Genomic DNA, 17,028 nt, shown 5'->3' on the forward strand with positions numbered 1-17,028 from the left:
AGTTAGATCGTAATAAGAATAATAATGGTAATTGTTAATAACTTACAACATGCCAGGCATTATAATAATAATGTTGGTATTTGTTAAGCGCTTACTATGTGCAGAGCACTGCTCTAAGCGCTGGGGGAGATGCAAGGTAATCAGGTTGGCCCACGTGAGGCTCACAGTCTTCATCCCCATTTTACAGCTGAGGGAACTAAGGCACAGTGAAGTGACTTGCCCACAGTCACACGGGTGACAAGTGGCGGGGGCGGAATTCAAACCCATGACCGCCGATTCCCAAGTCCGGGCTCTTTCCAAGCAAATTCATTCATTTAGGCGTATTTACCGAGCGCTTACTGTGTGCAAAGCACTGTACTAAGATCTTGGGAGAGTACAAGATAACATTAGACACATCTCCTGCCCACAGGGAGCTTGCAGTCTAGAGGACGGGTTTGGAGCCAATCCCTTTCCCACATGGGGCTCACAGTCTTAATCCCCATTTTACAGGTGAGGGAACTGAGGAACGGAGAAGTCAAGTGACTTGACCAAGGTCTCAGAGCAGACAAGCGGCAGAGCTGGGATGAGAAGCCAGGACCTTCTTACTCCCAGGCCCGTGCTCTATCCACTGGGCTATTCCGTACAAGCTGATCAGGTTGGATATAGCCTGTGTCCCACGTAGGATTCTCAGTCTAAATCCCCGCTTTACAGATGAGGCAACTGAGGTAGGGAGAAGTTAACTGACTCGCCCAAGGTCACACAGCAGACAAGTGGCGGCGGCGAGAGTAGAACCCATGACCTTCTAACCTCCAGGTCCATGCTCTGTTCACTAGCTGCTTCCCATAATAAAAACCACACAGTGGTGCGAGTGTTTTGTGCAAGATTATTCCGAAATTTGATTTATCTGTTATTGGTTTTCCTTATGGTACTTATCAAGCATTTAATTTGTACCAAGCACTGTGATAGAGAGACGACAATCTGTATTGACAGTCCTTGTTCTACTTGGGGCTCACAGGCTAACAAGAAGGGAGAACAGATATAGAATTCTCAATTTATAGATGAGGAAACTGAGGCACAGAGAAGTGAAGTGAATTCACCAAGGTCACACAGCAGACGAGTGGCAGAGTAGGGATTAGAACACAGGTCCTATGACTTCCAGGCCTGTGGCCCTTCCACTACGCCACGCTGCTTCCCTTCTATCGCTCTTTTTGATTGTTTCTTTGAAATATGTCTTTCCTATGGTCTTACTTGAAAACCTTGCTTCCAACCCATATTTAGAAGGAATTAAAACACTGACAATGTATTATATACTTGCCCTATCTCTACTCCTGTTTAAAAAATCCATCAAAGCAGTTAATACTCATTACAAATATTTTTCCCTTCATCAGGAATTAGACAGTTTATGCAATCCATCATCAGAGATCTCAAATTGACAGCAATGTTAACATTCAGATTGAAATAAACCAATTTGGAAATAAAAATCTATAGCGGAATCTTTTTCCAACATAAACTATCTCTCTGCGATCCTTTTAGAGGTTTGTTTTTCTTTTCAAATCATGTTTCTGTTTATAATCAGTGTGCGCTTTTATTTACTTCATGACAGCTGCTTGAGTCATCCTTATATCATTTAATAGATGCTATAAAATTGGTTTAAAAACAAGTTTTGGAAAGGATATTCTAATTTGCTCTATCACCTCTGATGGATATCTTCCAATATAGTGTCTCTGTCAGTTATATTTCCAAAATCAAGACCGTAACTTGAAGGAGATGAATATTTAAGATAAATTTGAAGTCAGGTTAAAGGAGCTCTTCTGCTAAAGCTGATGATTTTAGATTATGGATCAAATCTCAATATTTAGTGCATTTAAAGTAAGTCATAGTGATTTCCTTAATTAATCACGGTACTTATTAAGCATTTTCTTCGTACCGAGCACTGGACTGGGCACTGTAATACATACAAATTAATCAGGTTGGAAAATGACCTTGTTTACTTGGGCTTCACAATCAAAGTCAGTGGGAGTAGGATTTAATTCCCCTTGAACAAATGGATAATCATTCAATCATTTATATTAAAAACAATAATAATAATAACCGTGGTATTTGTTAAGCGCTTCCTCTGTGTCCAGCACTGTATTAAGCACTGGGGTGGACACAAGCAAATCGGGTTGGACACAGTCCCTGTCCCTCTTGGGGATCACAGTCTCAATCTCCATTTTGCAGATGAGGTAACTGAGGCACAGAGAAGTGATATGATTTGCCTAAGGTCACCCAGCAGGCAACGGACAAAGCCGGGATTAGAACCCGGATCCTTCTGACTCCCACTCTTTCTACTAGGCCATGATGCTTCTTGAATGCTTGCTGTGTGGCGAACACCGTACTAAACGCTTGGGAGAGTACAATATACGGGAGTTGGTAGACACAAGCCCTCCCCACAACAAGCTCACAGTCTAGACATTTTCCAACCTGATTATTTTGTATGTATTACAGGGCCCAGACCAGTGCTCGGCATGAAGAAAATGCTTAATAAGTACCATGATTAATGAATCAAATTACTATTACTGACTTTAAATGCACTAAATATTGACATCTGATCCATATTCGAAAATCATCCGCTTTAGCAGAAAAGCTCCATTAAACTGACTTCCACTTTATCTTAAATATTCAAATCCTTCAGATTACAGTCTTGATTTGGGAAGTAAAACTATCAGAGACGTTATTAAAGATAAATAAATTACGGCTAAGTACGTAAGTGCCGTGGGGCGGCGGGAGGGGTGAATGAAGGGAACGAATCAGGATGTCACAGAAGGGAGCGGGAAAAGAGGAAATGAGGGGCTTAGGCAGGGAAGACCCCTTGGAGGAGATGTGCCTTCATTAAGAGACCTCGAAGGAGGGGAGAGTCATTGTCTGTCGGATACGAAGAGGGAGGACGTTCCAGGCCGGAGGCGGGACGTGGGGGAGAGGTCGGCGGCGAGATGGAGGGACAGCGAGTAGGTTGGCATTAGAGGAGCCAAGTGTGGGGGCTGGATTGTAGTAGGAGAGCAGCGAGGTGAGGTAGGAGGGGGCAAGGTGACTGACTGCTTCGAAGTCGAGAGTAAGGACTTTCTATTTGACGCCGATTTGGATGAGCAACCACCGGAAGTTCTCGAGGAGCGGGGAAACACAAACTGAATGGATTTGTAAAAAAACGATCCGGGCAGCAGAGTGAAGTATTGACCCGAGTGAGAAGAGACGGGGAGGTCGGCAAAAAGGCTGATTCAGTAATTTAGGCATCTGAGCCAAGGAGAAGTTAAGTGACCAAGCAGATGAGGAGCAGTGTGGAATTAGAACCCAGCTCCTCTACCTCCCAGGCCTGAGCTCTAACCCTTAGGCCACGCTGATGGTATTTCCTGCACTCCACTCTTTCTCAAATCGATCGACCCATACTTGACAGAGTTGAAAGCTTCAAGTTGGGAGTTTGTACAAGAACTAGGAAATGACGTTTTATCGTTTCATTCAAACAGAAGGGCCCGGGGGATCTGACCAAAAATACCGGGAAACTCAGTCTCAACGAACACCGCTAAATACAATTCTTTTCAACAGTTCTAATGCGGGCTTCTAAGTGGCCCCTCCGAATTTATTTTTCTATATTTTGAAATCCTGTCTCAAAAGTCCTAGATGTTGGTACACAAAGTGGACACACAGCACGTACCTGGAAGTTCCCACAAAAGACTGGCTGTCAGCAGCTGCCATGACAGTAGCAGGAGTGTCTTTCAAGGCTTTACGCTTAGAACCCGGGCCTTTCTGACTCCCAGGCCTGTGTCCTACCCGCTCGGCCCTTCGTGTGTTCCTTGGGCCTTTCTCCCTTTGCCCTGGGTCACTCGCTGTGCAACTGTGAGGTTGGCCTTTCCTGAATCTGTGGAATTCAAGCCCCGCGTCAAGAGCAAAGCTTCTCGGCGTCGGAGCGCAGGGAATTCCCCCCATTGGCTCCTCCTCTTCCCACTTCTTTAGGCCCTGCAAATAATCCCAGTGAAATGGAATACCAGACACTGATCTTGTCTGTCATGTTGGTCAGCAAAATCCGCTGAAATGTATGCCCTAGTGGAAAGAACACAGGTCTGGGAATCGGGAGATTTGTGTGCTAATCCAGATCCCGCTAGACTCTAAACTCGCTGTGGGCAGGGAACGTGTCTGTTTATTATTATATTGTAATAATAATAATGTTGGTATTTGTTAAGCGCTTACTAGGTGCAGAGCACTGTTCTAAGCGCCGGGGTAGATACAGGGGAATCAGGTTGTCCCACGTGAGGCTCACAGTCTTAATCCCCACTTTACAGATGAGGTAACTGAGGCCCAGAGAAGTGAAGTGACTCGCCCACAGTCACACAGCTGACAAGTGGCCGAGCCGGGATTGGAACCCATGAGCTATGACTCCCAAGCCCGTGCTCTTTCCACTTAGCCACGCTGCTTCTCACCAAGCCCCTGGTACACAGTAAGCGCTCAACAAAAAACGACTGAATGAGTCAATTCCGCTATTTGTCTGTTGTGTGACTTTGGGCGAGTCACAAGAAGCAGCGCGGCCCAGTGGATAGAGCACAGGCCTGGGAGCGAGAAGGACCTGAGTTCTAATCCCGGCTCGGCCACTTGTCTGCTGTGACACCTTGGGCAAGTTTCTTCACTTCTCTGGGCCTCAGTTACCTCATCTGTAAAATAGGGATTAAAACTGTGAGTCCCACGTGGGTCAGGGACTGTGTCCAACCTGATTTGCTTGTATAGATAATAATGATAATGTTGGTATTTGTTAAGCGCTTACTAGGTGCAGAGCACTGTTCTAAGCGCTGGGGGAGATACAGGGTAATCAGGTCGTCCCACGTGAGGCTCACAGTTAATCCCCATTTTACAGATGAGGGAACTGAGGCCCAGAGAAGTGAAGCGACTCGCCCACAGTCCCACAGCTGACAAGTGGCAGAGCCGGGATTCTAACTCTTGACCTCTGACTCCCAAGCCCGGGCTCTTTCCGCTGAGCCACGAGATCCCCATACTTAGTAGCACATAGTAAGAGCGTAACAAATACCACCCTTATTATTAGCAGCATTATTATTTTTGTGCCTCAGTTTCTTCATCTGTAAAACGCGGATCAAGCACCAACTCCCTCCCCCTCAGATTGCGAATCCCGTAACCGATCTGATGACCTGCAAATCTCTCCCCACGCTTCGGACGGTCCTCGGCTCTTACTAAGCATTTAACAAATGCCATAATTAATCATGATGTTTCTTAAGCTCTCACTACGTGTCAAACGCTGTTCTGAATCCCGGCGGAGATACAAATTAACGAGGACGGGCACAGCCCCTTATGCCGTAAGAGGCCCAGAGTTTAAGTAGGAGGAGGAATAGATTTTTGAATGCCCCAAACTGTGTGCTCCAATTTCCTTATCTGTAAAATGGGGATTTGAAATCTGTTCTAGAAAAAAAAAAAAATTACAAATGCATTTTAAAAAGTTTCATTTCGGGATGCAGGACAGAAGAGTAGTGGGTGGGGTATGTGGGAGCAGAGAGAATATAGGTTATTATTCATCAGATGGTGCAGCACAGCAGAGACACCGAAAAAACTGGATTATAGACAGTGATTTTAGGGGGTCATGCCTTATCAGCAACATCTGGGGCGGGGGACGACGACAAGATTCCTGAATTCCAATAAGCTTCCTCACTGCCCAACCTGACACCGAAAAATACTTCCTCAGACTGAAGAATCCTTCCGCCTCTGAGAGCCAAGAGAGTGCGCATCAAGTTTCTTAGAGCTCTTTCGCTGGCTTGGCTCCTAATCGATACATTGAGTGTCCATCGCCATAATTTCCTGACTTCTTTGACAACCGCTATTGATTCGGACTGCAGTCCACCGTAAAACCGGCCTCAAAAATAGTCCCCGGAACTTCCCCTTCATAAGTGAATGCGTACGGATGAGTCTTACATCACTTGGCTCTCCTGACGTCCTGCCGAAACCATAAATCCTGAGGAAGAAAGTGGCCTAGCCTTGGGGTTTTCACTGAGTGATGCCCACCTCTTGAATTCCTGCCCTCTCCTCTGCGTTGGCCAGGTACCGGATCGGGGACCCTTATATATTTCGATTAACGTCGGTCTCTCGAAGCAGCGTGGCACAGCGGAGAGAGCCCGGGCTTGGGAGTCGGAGGTCATGGGTTCGAGTCCCAGCTCTGCCGCTCGTCAGCCGTGTGACCGTGGGCGAGTCACTTCACTTCTCTGGGCCTCAGTGACCTCATCCGGAAAATGGGGATTAACTGTGAGCCTCACGTGGGACGACCTGATTATCTGGTATCTACCCCAGCGCTTAGGACAGTGCTCTGCACATAGTAAGCGCTTAACAACTACCAACATCATTATTATTATTATTATTATTATTATCGGACTGTAAGCTCACTGTGGGCAGGGAATGTGTCTGTTTATTGCATTGTACACTCCCAAGCGCTTACTAGAGCACAAACACTCAACGAATGCGATCGACAGACAGTAAGCGCTCAGTAAATACCACCGACAGACAGACTGACCCCTTAAGTACTTTGACGCTCACCCCGGCCCCGCTACATTTATGTATACATATCTTTAATCGTTACTATTTCTCCCATCTGAATTGTATTTTGAAGCAGCGTGGCTCAGTGGAAAGAGCCCGGGCTTCGGAGCCGGAGGTCATGGGTTCGACTCCCGGCTCTGCCACTCGTCAGCTGTGTGACTGTGGGCGAGTCGCTTCACTTCTCTGGGCCTCAGTTACCTCATCTGGAGGATAGGGATTAACTGTGAGCCTCACGTTGGACGACCTGATGGCCCTGTATCTCCCCCAGCGCTTAGAACAGTGCTCTGCACAGAGTAAGCGCTTAACAAATACCAACATTATTATTATCTCCTTCTGCAGACATTACGCTGCTTGTGATTAGGGCTGATGTCTACCAACCTATTGCATTATAGTCTCCCAAGCCCTTAGTTTACTGCTCTGCACATAGTAAGCGCTCAGTAAGTACCACTGACGAAGAGATTGATTTCTCAGGGCAAGCAACATGTCTACCAACTCTGTTATATCGTATTCTCCCAAGCGCTTAATATAGTACTCCGCTCATCTTGCCTGCTGGGTGACCTTGGGCAAGTCGCTTCAGTTCTCTGGGCCTCAGTTACCTCATCTGTAAAATGGGAATTGAGACAGTGAGTCCCACCTGGGACAGAGACGGTGCCCGACCCGATCTGCTTGTATCCACCCCGGCGCTTAGTACAGTATACGGCACATAGTTAAGGGCTTAACGAATATCATAATAATCAGAGTAAGTGCTCAATAAATACCACTGAGAGATTGATTTTTCAGGGCAAGGAACATGTCTACCAACTCTGTTATATTTTACTCTCCCAAGCACTTAGCACAGTGCTCTCCACAAAGTAAGCGCTTAATAAATACAGTTGATTGATGGATTGATTGAGTGATCATAGATAGACCCCGGTGAGGCCTGCTTTACTATTAGTGAAATAGGGACAATCGAAAGCTAATGAGCTCAATTTTCTCAGGGTCAAAAGAAGCAGTGTGGCTCAGTGGCAAGGGCCCGGGCGTGGGAGTCAGAGGTCATGGGTTCGAATCCCGGCTCTGCCGCTTGTCAGCTGTGTGACTGTGGGCAAGTCACTCAACCTCTCTGTGCCTCAGTTCCCTCACCTGTAAAATGGGGATTAAGACTGTGAGCCCCACGTGGGCCAAGCTGATTACCCTGTATCTACCCCAGCACTTAGAACAGTGCTCTGCACATAGTAAGCGCTTATCAAATGCCAACATTATTATTCTAATTAAGTGTTTTGGAAAGAAAATGAATGACTTCAGACAACTAGGGGATGTTTTAGTGCATTTTAACCGTTGTAATCCGGTTTGGTCAGACATGACCTTAGCAGTTCTTTGGTCCTTCACACCCTCTAGACCGTTGGCTCACCGCGGGCAGGGAATGTGTCTTCCAACTCTTATATCGTACGCTTCTGAGCTTTTAGTACAGTGCTCTGCACCCAGCAAGCACGCGGTCGATTGGTTTAGTGGCCAGAAAGAGTTACTATTTCCACCAAAGTGCCCAGTGGATTAAGACAGTTGAAAGGCAAGTCTTCACATTTCACTCAGCACTGCAAAACGAATTCGCTCACAAAATAGAGCTTCCTGCAAGCTTTGGCACTTGGAAATGTATTTGCAATCGGTTTTTAAAATACTAGTACTTCTGAGCCACGAGCTGGTGGAGAGCGCCTTTGAAATAATTCACGAATTGGGAAAAATGTGATCTCAGTTCCCATCCAGTTTTAATATTTGTTCAACGTCCAGGGATTTTTAATGTGAAGATGTGTTTAATCATGTCATTTGCATTTATGATACCATTTTCTCCATAAAAACCTCAGAGCACATTTAGGAGACTTATTAAAGTCTTCATCCTCCCTCCGAGAAGGGGAAAATATACTCATGTCCCATATAAATGTCTGGGATTTATCTTCATGTAGTAACAGAATCATTTTTGGTGGTTTACAAAACGAATGAATTAATGAATAAAGACGTAATTCCAGAGAAATAACTTGTAAGCAGGGAGTGTGTGCACCAAGTCTGCTGAATTGGACTTTCCCAAGTCCTGAGATTAGTGTTCTGCACACAGTAAGAGTTCAACAAATACTACTGAAGGATTGATTGGATTCAAATCTTGAACAAGCACTAAAATATGTCAGTAAGTAGAATTTTACTCACTGTCCAGGCAAATAAATGGGGCACCCAGAGAAAGCCATACACATCGTTGTGTGTCACTGAATTAAATGTCATTTAAACTAATATGAATTAAACAATAATAATTATGGTTCTTGGAAAGCGTTTACTATGTGCCAACCACTGTTCTAAGCGCTGGAGTAAAAACAAGTCCATCGGGTTGGACACAGCCGCTGTCCCACAGGAGGCTCACAGCCTTAATCCCCATTTTTACAGATGCGGTAACCGAGGCCCAGGGAAGCGAAGCGACTTGTCCAAGGTCACACAGCAGACAAGTGGCAGAGCCGGAATTAGAACTCATGTCCTTCTGACTCCCAGGCCCCTGCTCTGTAATAATAATAATGATGGTATTTGTTAAGCGCTTACTACGTGCCAAGCACTGTTCTAAGCACTGGGGTAGATACAAGGTAATCAGGTTGTACCACGTGGGGCTCACAGTCTTAATCCCCATTTTACAGATGAGGGAACTGAGGCACAGAGAATTTAAGTGGCTTGTGGTCACACAGCAGACAGGTGGCGGAGTCGGAATTAGAACCCACGTCCTCTGACTCCCAAGCCCGTGCTCTCCGCATGAGGCCATGCGGGGTACACAATAAATGCTTAACAAAAACTATTATCAGTTTTTATTATTATTAAGGTCACTAGTGAAAACACATGGCTATTTTTCATTCCCAAACATGAGAATGTTTCATGATGATTAGAAGTTAATCTTCATTTTATTGTCTCTACAGAGGTGGCAGATGCTATGGGAATTTTTTTCCCATTTAATAATGGGAATGATTTCCCCTCTATTTATTCTATTTTAGTATGACTCCGTAAAGGAGTTCAACCTGTGGAATGTTCTTTGTTCTATACATCCAAGTACCACTATATTTACTCTGAGAAATCTCTTCCTTTCAGCTTTTTGGGCTTGAAATACAATTGAAAAAAAGTCACAATGACACCGGTGGATTTTGGTCTTTTTGCCCCCGTGGGGCAGGGACTGTTTCCAACCTGATAACTTTATAGCCATCCCAGGGCTTAGAACAGTGCTTGGTACATAGTGAGCGCTCAACAAATACCACAGCTATTATCATTATTTGCCCAAAAATCAATTTTCTGGGTTGGGTCTGTGGAAGCACAAAGGGAGTGTGCTTAGGGTTGCTGCCCTCTTATTGCTAGACCCAGTTGGTACATTATTGTTGAGTGACTCCCACTTCCTCGTGCAAATATTAGCAATTGAAAGAGCCTGGGTAACGGAGGATGCGGACAGAGAAGAAGTAGAAAATCCAAAAATTAATCGAAGGCAAGTGGTGACTGCCAGCTCTGAAGTCAGCCCTCTTCTCGGTTTTAATGAGGAGTTGGGGAATAGGACAATGAATATGGAAAATCAGAAGCCTCAATATCCATTACCAATCACCTAATGTAGGCATTCATTCATTCAACCACATTTATTGAGCGCTTACTATGTGCAGAGCACTGTACTAAGCGCTTGGGAGAGTGCAATATAACAATAAACAGACACATTTCCCAACCCACAACAGTCTAGAGGGGAGACAGACATTCAAATAAATAAATAAATTACAGATTGCTGTGGGGTTTGGAGGGGAGATGAATAAAGGGAGCAAGTCAGGGTGACGCAGAAGGGAGAAGAGGAAAGCAGGGCTTAGTCAGGGAAGCCGTCTTGAAGGAGATGGGCCTTCGATAAGGTTTTGAAGCGGGGAGAGTCACTGTCTGTGCGATAGGAAGAGGGAGGGCGTTCCAGGCCGGGGGCAGGACGTGGGCAAGGGGGTCATCGGCAAGACAGAGGATATTGAGGCACAGTGAGAAGGTTGGCATTAGAGGAGCCAAGTGTGCGGGCTGGGCTGTAGTAGGAGAATAGCGAGCTGAGAGTAGCGGAGGGGCAAGCTGATCGAATGCTTCGAAGCCGATGGTGAGGAGTTTTTGTTGGATGCGGAGGTGGATGGGCAACCACTGGAGTTTCTTGAGAGGAGAAACGTGGCCTGAAGAGTTTTGTCGAAAAATGATCCAGGCAGCAGAGTGAAGTACGGATTGGAGTGGAGGGAGACAGGAGGCTGGGAGGTCAGAAAGGAGGCGGATACAGTAATCAAGGCAGGAGAGGATAAATGACTGTACCCAATAGACTGTCGTATACAATACACACGCACACACAAATATGTCTCCGTGGTGTTGGAAGAAGACATAACTGACAGAGTGTTAAATACTACTACTAATTGTGGCATTTGTTAAGCACTTACTATGTGCCAAGCACTGGGGTAGATAGAAGGTAATTGAGTTGGACACAGTCCCTGTCCCACATGGGGTTCACAGTCTTAATCTCCATTTTACAGTTGAGGTAACTGAGGCACAGAGAAGTGAAGTGACTTGCCCAAGTTTACACAGCAGACAAGTGGTGGAGCCAGGTTTAGATCCCAGGTCGTTCTGACTCCCAGGCCCTTGCTCTACCCACTAGGCCACATAAGGGCCTGTGGTATGAGTCAAGCGTTAGAAGGCGGCGAATCGTCTGCCAAATGATAATAGATGTCTTGTCCGGGAACCAGTCAGGAAGAAACCATTTCCGCCATGACAGTTTTCAGTCTTTTCAACTGGGCTATACACGTAGTAGAGGCGAATCCACTCGTTTGGGGCCCAGTTTGGACTGATTTTCTAATGGCTGACCATAAGCACGTCATTTTTTTCTCTTTTATCAAACTGGTTTTCCTGCACAGAGTTGATCGCATCACGAAAATTCACCTTTATCATCATGATCCTGAGCACATCTGCCTCTGGTTATTCGCTTGAGGCCGAATACGACAATACAAACAAACTCGGTCCCGGCCCCCCCCCCCCCCCCCCCGTGGGCTGACCTTTCAAGATGGCCAACTTCAACGGGCGTCTCTTCAGCATCCCTCCGTTGTGATTTTAAATGGGCTCTTTTCCTCTTCCTCTGGTAACTTCGTAACTGAAGTGATCATTCAAAGGTCATCCAAAGCGATTCCCTAAATAGGTCCAGGTGGCACTGCTTTGGCTTGTCCCCTCCCTGTCATCCAGAAAAGCCATTACTTGAGTTAAGCTGGCAAACCTTCTGTTCTAGACAAACTGACACACTCATAACCCTCAGCCTTTTCAAGCCATCTGGTCTGAGTGACTTTCAGCGGCATTAAAATCCGCTTCTCCCAAGTGAATGTGAAGAATGCAATTAAACATAGGCTGTTTAAAATTTAACTGATACTGTCACGGTTGAGCTTGTGTTTCTTTTCTGATCCCCCTGACTTTTTAAGGCATCTGATATTTCCCCCTCCCGCGACAGGAACCATAAGTTCACGAATTTACAGCCTATTTGGTGTTGAAATCAGCATAGAGCAGCATTGTTGAACTCTTAAGAACAGGTCTTTTTAGTTCAACGGACTTCTCAGGACGAAAGAAAAATCAAATCTGGCTCTGATTTTCTTGACTATTTTTCGTTCCATTCGACGCTTTGAAGACAAAATTATCCTCGATTTCCCTCCTCCTTAGACACGTGTCATTTTCCATCCGCACTGGCACACATAAGCTACAGAGAGAGGCTAAAGCTGCAGTTAATGATATGAAGATTGGATGTTGTAGATTATCCGATCAGACCTATATTTCTGAGTTCTGGGGGCGGTGGGTACTGTTCGGAAGCTATCCGTTGGGCAATCTCAACATTTTTGAATTTCAGATTTGGTTCATTTTTCTCCCTTCTTTCTCTCCTCACTTTAGTTCACATTTCTTTCTCTGAAGAAAAGCCCAGAGAACAGAATAGTAGCTCATGCTACGTCTTACTGTAAATTCCCGAATGATGAGATTAATACTGAACTTTTTTAAAAAAGGTTTAGACTCTGGGCTGAGGTCGGGTGCACTAAATCTCGACTAAGCTGTGCATAGTTGTGACATTCTGTCTTCTGTGCTTTAGAGAGGCAGTGTTGCCTAAGGGAAAGAGCCCAGGGCCGCAAGTCAGGAGACCTGTGTTCTGATCCCACCCCCTTGCCTGCTGCGTGATCTTGGTCAAGTCACTTGACTTCTCCATGCTTCAGTTTCCTTCACTGTAAAATGGGGATTAACCATCCATCCTCCCTCCCTATTAGACCTTGAAGTTGTGCGGGACAGGGACTGGGTCAATCAGAACGTTCTGCATCTACCCCGGCGGTCAGTCGGTTGTATTTACCGTGTGCAGAGCGCTGAACTAAGCGCTTGGGAGAGTACGTACAACAATGTAACGGACATATTCCCCGCCCAGAGTGGGTTTACAGTCTAGAGGGGGAGACGGACAATGATATAAATAAAGCAATTACAGACATGTACAGAAGTGTTGTAGGGCTGGGAAGGGGGGATGAATAAAGGAAGCAAGTCGGCATTAGACCCGTATCACTGCTCAAAAGAAGCCACGGTAATTACTGTTATTGTTATCATTATTATTATCTATCAGTGGCTGGAAAGAGTGATGGGTGGTTATAGGATACTCACAGTGGTTTGTGGTGGGTTCTAAGAGGGAATGCTTCTGCTAGTCGTAGTCAGAAATCTGCTTCACACGCTCAGGTGGATAAGCGTGGCGTAGTACAAATTAATTAGCTCACCTCCCTTCTCTCCTTCTACATCGCAGCCCACACACTCCGCTTCTCTGGTTCTAACCTTCTCACTGGGCTCCGTTTCTGCCTGGCCCACGTCGACCCCTGGCCCACGTCCTGCCTCGGGCCTGGAACGCCCTCTCCTCAAATCCGCCAAACAATCACTCTTCCCCGCTTTAAAGCCCAATTGAAGGTTCACCTCCTCCAAGAGGCCTTCCCAGATTAAACCCACCTTTTCCTCAGCTCCCCCTCCCTCTGCATTGCCTCGATTCGCTCCCTAGCCTCCCCACCCCACTGCACTTGTGTATACGAGTACATATCTATAATTCTAATGATTTATTCTGATGTTTGTTTACTTGCTTTGATGTCTGTCCCCCCCTCCTAGACTGTACGTCCGGTATGGGCAGGGATTGTCTCTCTTTATTGCTGAACTGTACTTTCCAAGCGCTTAGCAATAGTAATAATAACGATACTGATCCTATTTGTTAAGCGCTTATTATGTGCCAAGCTCTCTTCTAAGCACTGGGGCAGATGCAAGGTAATCAGGTTGTCCCACGTGAGGCTCACAGCCTTCATCCCCATTTTACAGATGAGGGAACAGAGGGACAGAGAAGCTAAGTGACTCGCTCAAAGTCAAACAGCTGACAAGTGGAGGAGTCGGGATTAGAACCCCCGACCTCTGACTCCCAAGCCCATGCTCTTTTCTAAGCCACGCTGCTTCTCTTAGTACAGTGCTCTGCACACCGTAACCGCTTAATAAATACGACTGACCGAATGAATGGATGAGCTGGTGCTTGAGTTTCGCAAAAGCAATACATCAGACAGAATCTCCGATTCTTCTTCCCTGCTTACCGAAAGAGCCCTATAAAGACCTTGAAAAAAAACAGTATCTTTAATGGGAAACTGAAGTGGGGTTTTGACATTTTAAGTTCTCCTTTCAACACAGCCCGAAAGTAGTTGCTATGTGTGACATTTCCTGTTTTTCCATAAATTCAAAAGAGGATGGTGGATAAAAAGGTCAGACAATGAATCCTAATGCACTCGTTCGCTTTGGCCTGATGGCAAAACTGTGACATATTGAATCAAAATGGCACCCGGCGTTCAGCTTCCAGTAGGGGAGGGCCGCTGATTCTCTCTGAGTTAATGATGCAAAATGACCATGCGATCGTTCATTCATTCAATCGTGAGCGCTTACTCTGTGTGGAACACTGTACTGAGCGCTTGGGCGAGGACATTTACTGGCCAAACGTTGGCAAGCTGTGGGACGCCTTCATCACAGTCCAAACATTCGGAAACAAAGGTGCAGTAGAGAAGGAATATCCTAGAATACTAACAATTTTAATGTTATTTTAAAGCCCTGCCTGAGGAGAAAAACTGAACTGCATAAACCCACAGGTGACAAGAGAAAATAGGGCAGAGAGTCTCTCTTTCTCTTCACTGATTATCAGTTTAATGAGCGTCTCAGCAAATAACGGTTTATTTAATTACTCGTCAAGATCGTGGCCTCTAATCCCGGCTCTGCCACTTGTGTGCTGTGTGACCTTGGGCAAGCCACTTTACTTCTCTGTGCCTCAGTTCCCTCATCTGGAAAATGGGGATGAAGACTGTGAGCTCCACATGGGACAGCCTGATGACCTCGTATCTACCCCAGAGCTCAGAACGATGCTTGGCACAGAGTAAGCGCTTAACAAATGCCATCATTATTATTATAATCATTATCCTACGCTCTGTTGCTGACTTCCCCAACATTCCCTGAAACATGCCTACCGACTCTTTTATCGTACTTTCCGCTGTCCCAAGAGCTTCGTACAGGGCTCTGCGCACAATCAGTGTTCAATAAATACTGTTCATTGATCGCTGGCATTCTACCTCTCTATTGAGCGCTTACTAAGCGTTTTCATTCGTGCATTCAATCGTACTTATTGAGCGCTTACCGTGTGCAGAGCAGCGTACCAAGCTGGGAAAATACAATCCGGCAACAAATGGAGACAATCTCTATCCAAGAGCGGGTTCACAGTCTAAAAGGAGGGAGACGGACTTCAAAAGGGAGACAACAACATAACAGAGGTGGTAGACACGTTCCCTGCCCGCAGTGAGCTTACAGTCTAGGGGACATTTCAGTCTAGAGGACTCTTTTTAGATTGATTTCACTCAAGTCTCCCCAAGCAGACCATCAAACTTGAATTATGAGTTCGCAGAAGGATGTAAGAAGAAATGTCCTCACGTGGATTGTAAGCTCTTTAGACAGAAAGAGGATTCTTTTTAAAGATGTCGCCATCTTACAGATACATTCACATCCCTCAGAAGAGGGACATTTGAGGCAAATTAATTTTTCATCGAAGGCCTAGGTAGGCAGCTAAAGTCACACAGCAATAAAAAGCTCCAGAATAAGTAGGGTCACTCTACTTACCTTCCACCCACATCACTGAATAAAAAATCCATTCTCTTCCGTTCCCCCGATACTTGCACTCTGCTTTCTCTGTTCTTTTTTTTTTAATCTGACTGTTTTGGCCAAACGTAGGAAGGGTAGAATTCATTTCAGCCTGAGTCTCTGGGGCCTGTCCATTCCGTTAATGAAATTAAACTGCTATTTGGGGGACAAGTGAAGTGGGTTGGAATAACTTAATCTGCTGCCTTATTTCTTTCTCTTAGCAATTTAGATGTGCCCTCCAGAACCAGAAGACATGTTTATCAATTTTCCTTCCGCTGAAATTTGCATGAGCCAAGAAGCTTGCTAACAACAGCATTTTCTGTACTGACTTATTACACCGAAGGTGGGTTTTTATTGAAATTCTTTTCTGGCACAAATGGGCAATAAAGCCTGGCTCCCTTAGGCTATATGGTTAACCTTGGCACCCCCCGGTTCCAGATTTTTCTGAATCCTTTGCTAAAACAATCGATCAAGAGTATATTAATGGAGCGCTTACTGTGTGCAGAGCACTGTACTAAACGCCTAGGAGAGTACATTATAACAGAGCTAGTGGATTCGTTCCCTGCCCACGATGAGTTTACAGTCTAGGTGATTCATTCATTCAATCATATATACTGAGCGTTTACTATGTGCAAAGCACTGTCCTGAGCACTTGGAAGAGTACGATGTAACAATAAACAGACACATTCCCTGTCCACTATGAGCTCGCAGTCTAGAGATTAGAGATCCTTTCCACCACTGGTGCCCACAACCCTGCAAACAGTATCCAGCAAGTAAAGTCAACCAGTCAGTGGTATTTATTGAGCGCTTACTGTGTGCAGAACACTGTACTAAGTGCTTGGGAGAGCCCAATACAACAGAGTTAGACCTACGCTAAGCCTAGACTCTCCCACCTTTAAAATCCCAGAAGACCGCAGAACTCGGGGACGCGATCAGTCCGTCTCGCTCAATCTCACCTCTCCCCGAGCAGACCGTCAAAACGCTAATTACGAGGTCACAGAAGGACGTGAGAAAAACGTCCTCAAGTGTATTGGAAGCTTTCTTTAATTAGAAATAGATGCTGCGGACGAGCTCATTGCGGTCCCGGAGGAAATCGGGGAAGAAGTGTTTCAATAGCCATGAGATAAATATTTAAACTAAATAAAAAATGCGTCTAGTCAGTTAAAATTATCTATTCCGCCGAATTCTTCCTAGGCATAAGTTATACATGGTACTGAGGGAGATATATTAACCCTGCCTTGCCATTAGCTAAGGGGAATCCATCAGGCCCAGAGCATCATGCAAAATCTCCAATTACACCTCCCTACC

At 45.5% G+C, this 17,028-nt stretch overlaps 1 long non-coding RNA gene across 1 annotated transcript in view; it reads right to left on the reverse strand.

Annotated features, from left to right (window-relative positions):
* Positions 1-11,834, reverse strand: part of LOC114805433 — a 36,641-nt gene extending 24,807 nt beyond the window's left edge. Inside the window, exon 1 of the long non-coding RNA XR_003753412.1 lies at positions 11,571-11,834. This is a non-coding gene — a long non-coding RNA (uncharacterized LOC114805433). The remainder of the gene's footprint in view (positions 1-11,570) is intronic.
* Between the last annotated feature and the right edge of the window lie 5,194 nt (positions 11,835-17,028).

Source organism: Ornithorhynchus anatinus, chromosome 18, assembly GCF_004115215.2.
Source record: "Ornithorhynchus anatinus isolate Pmale09 chromosome 18, mOrnAna1.pri.v4, whole genome shotgun sequence".
Taxonomy (NCBI): Eukaryota; Metazoa; Chordata; class Mammalia; order Monotremata; family Ornithorhynchidae; genus Ornithorhynchus; species Ornithorhynchus anatinus.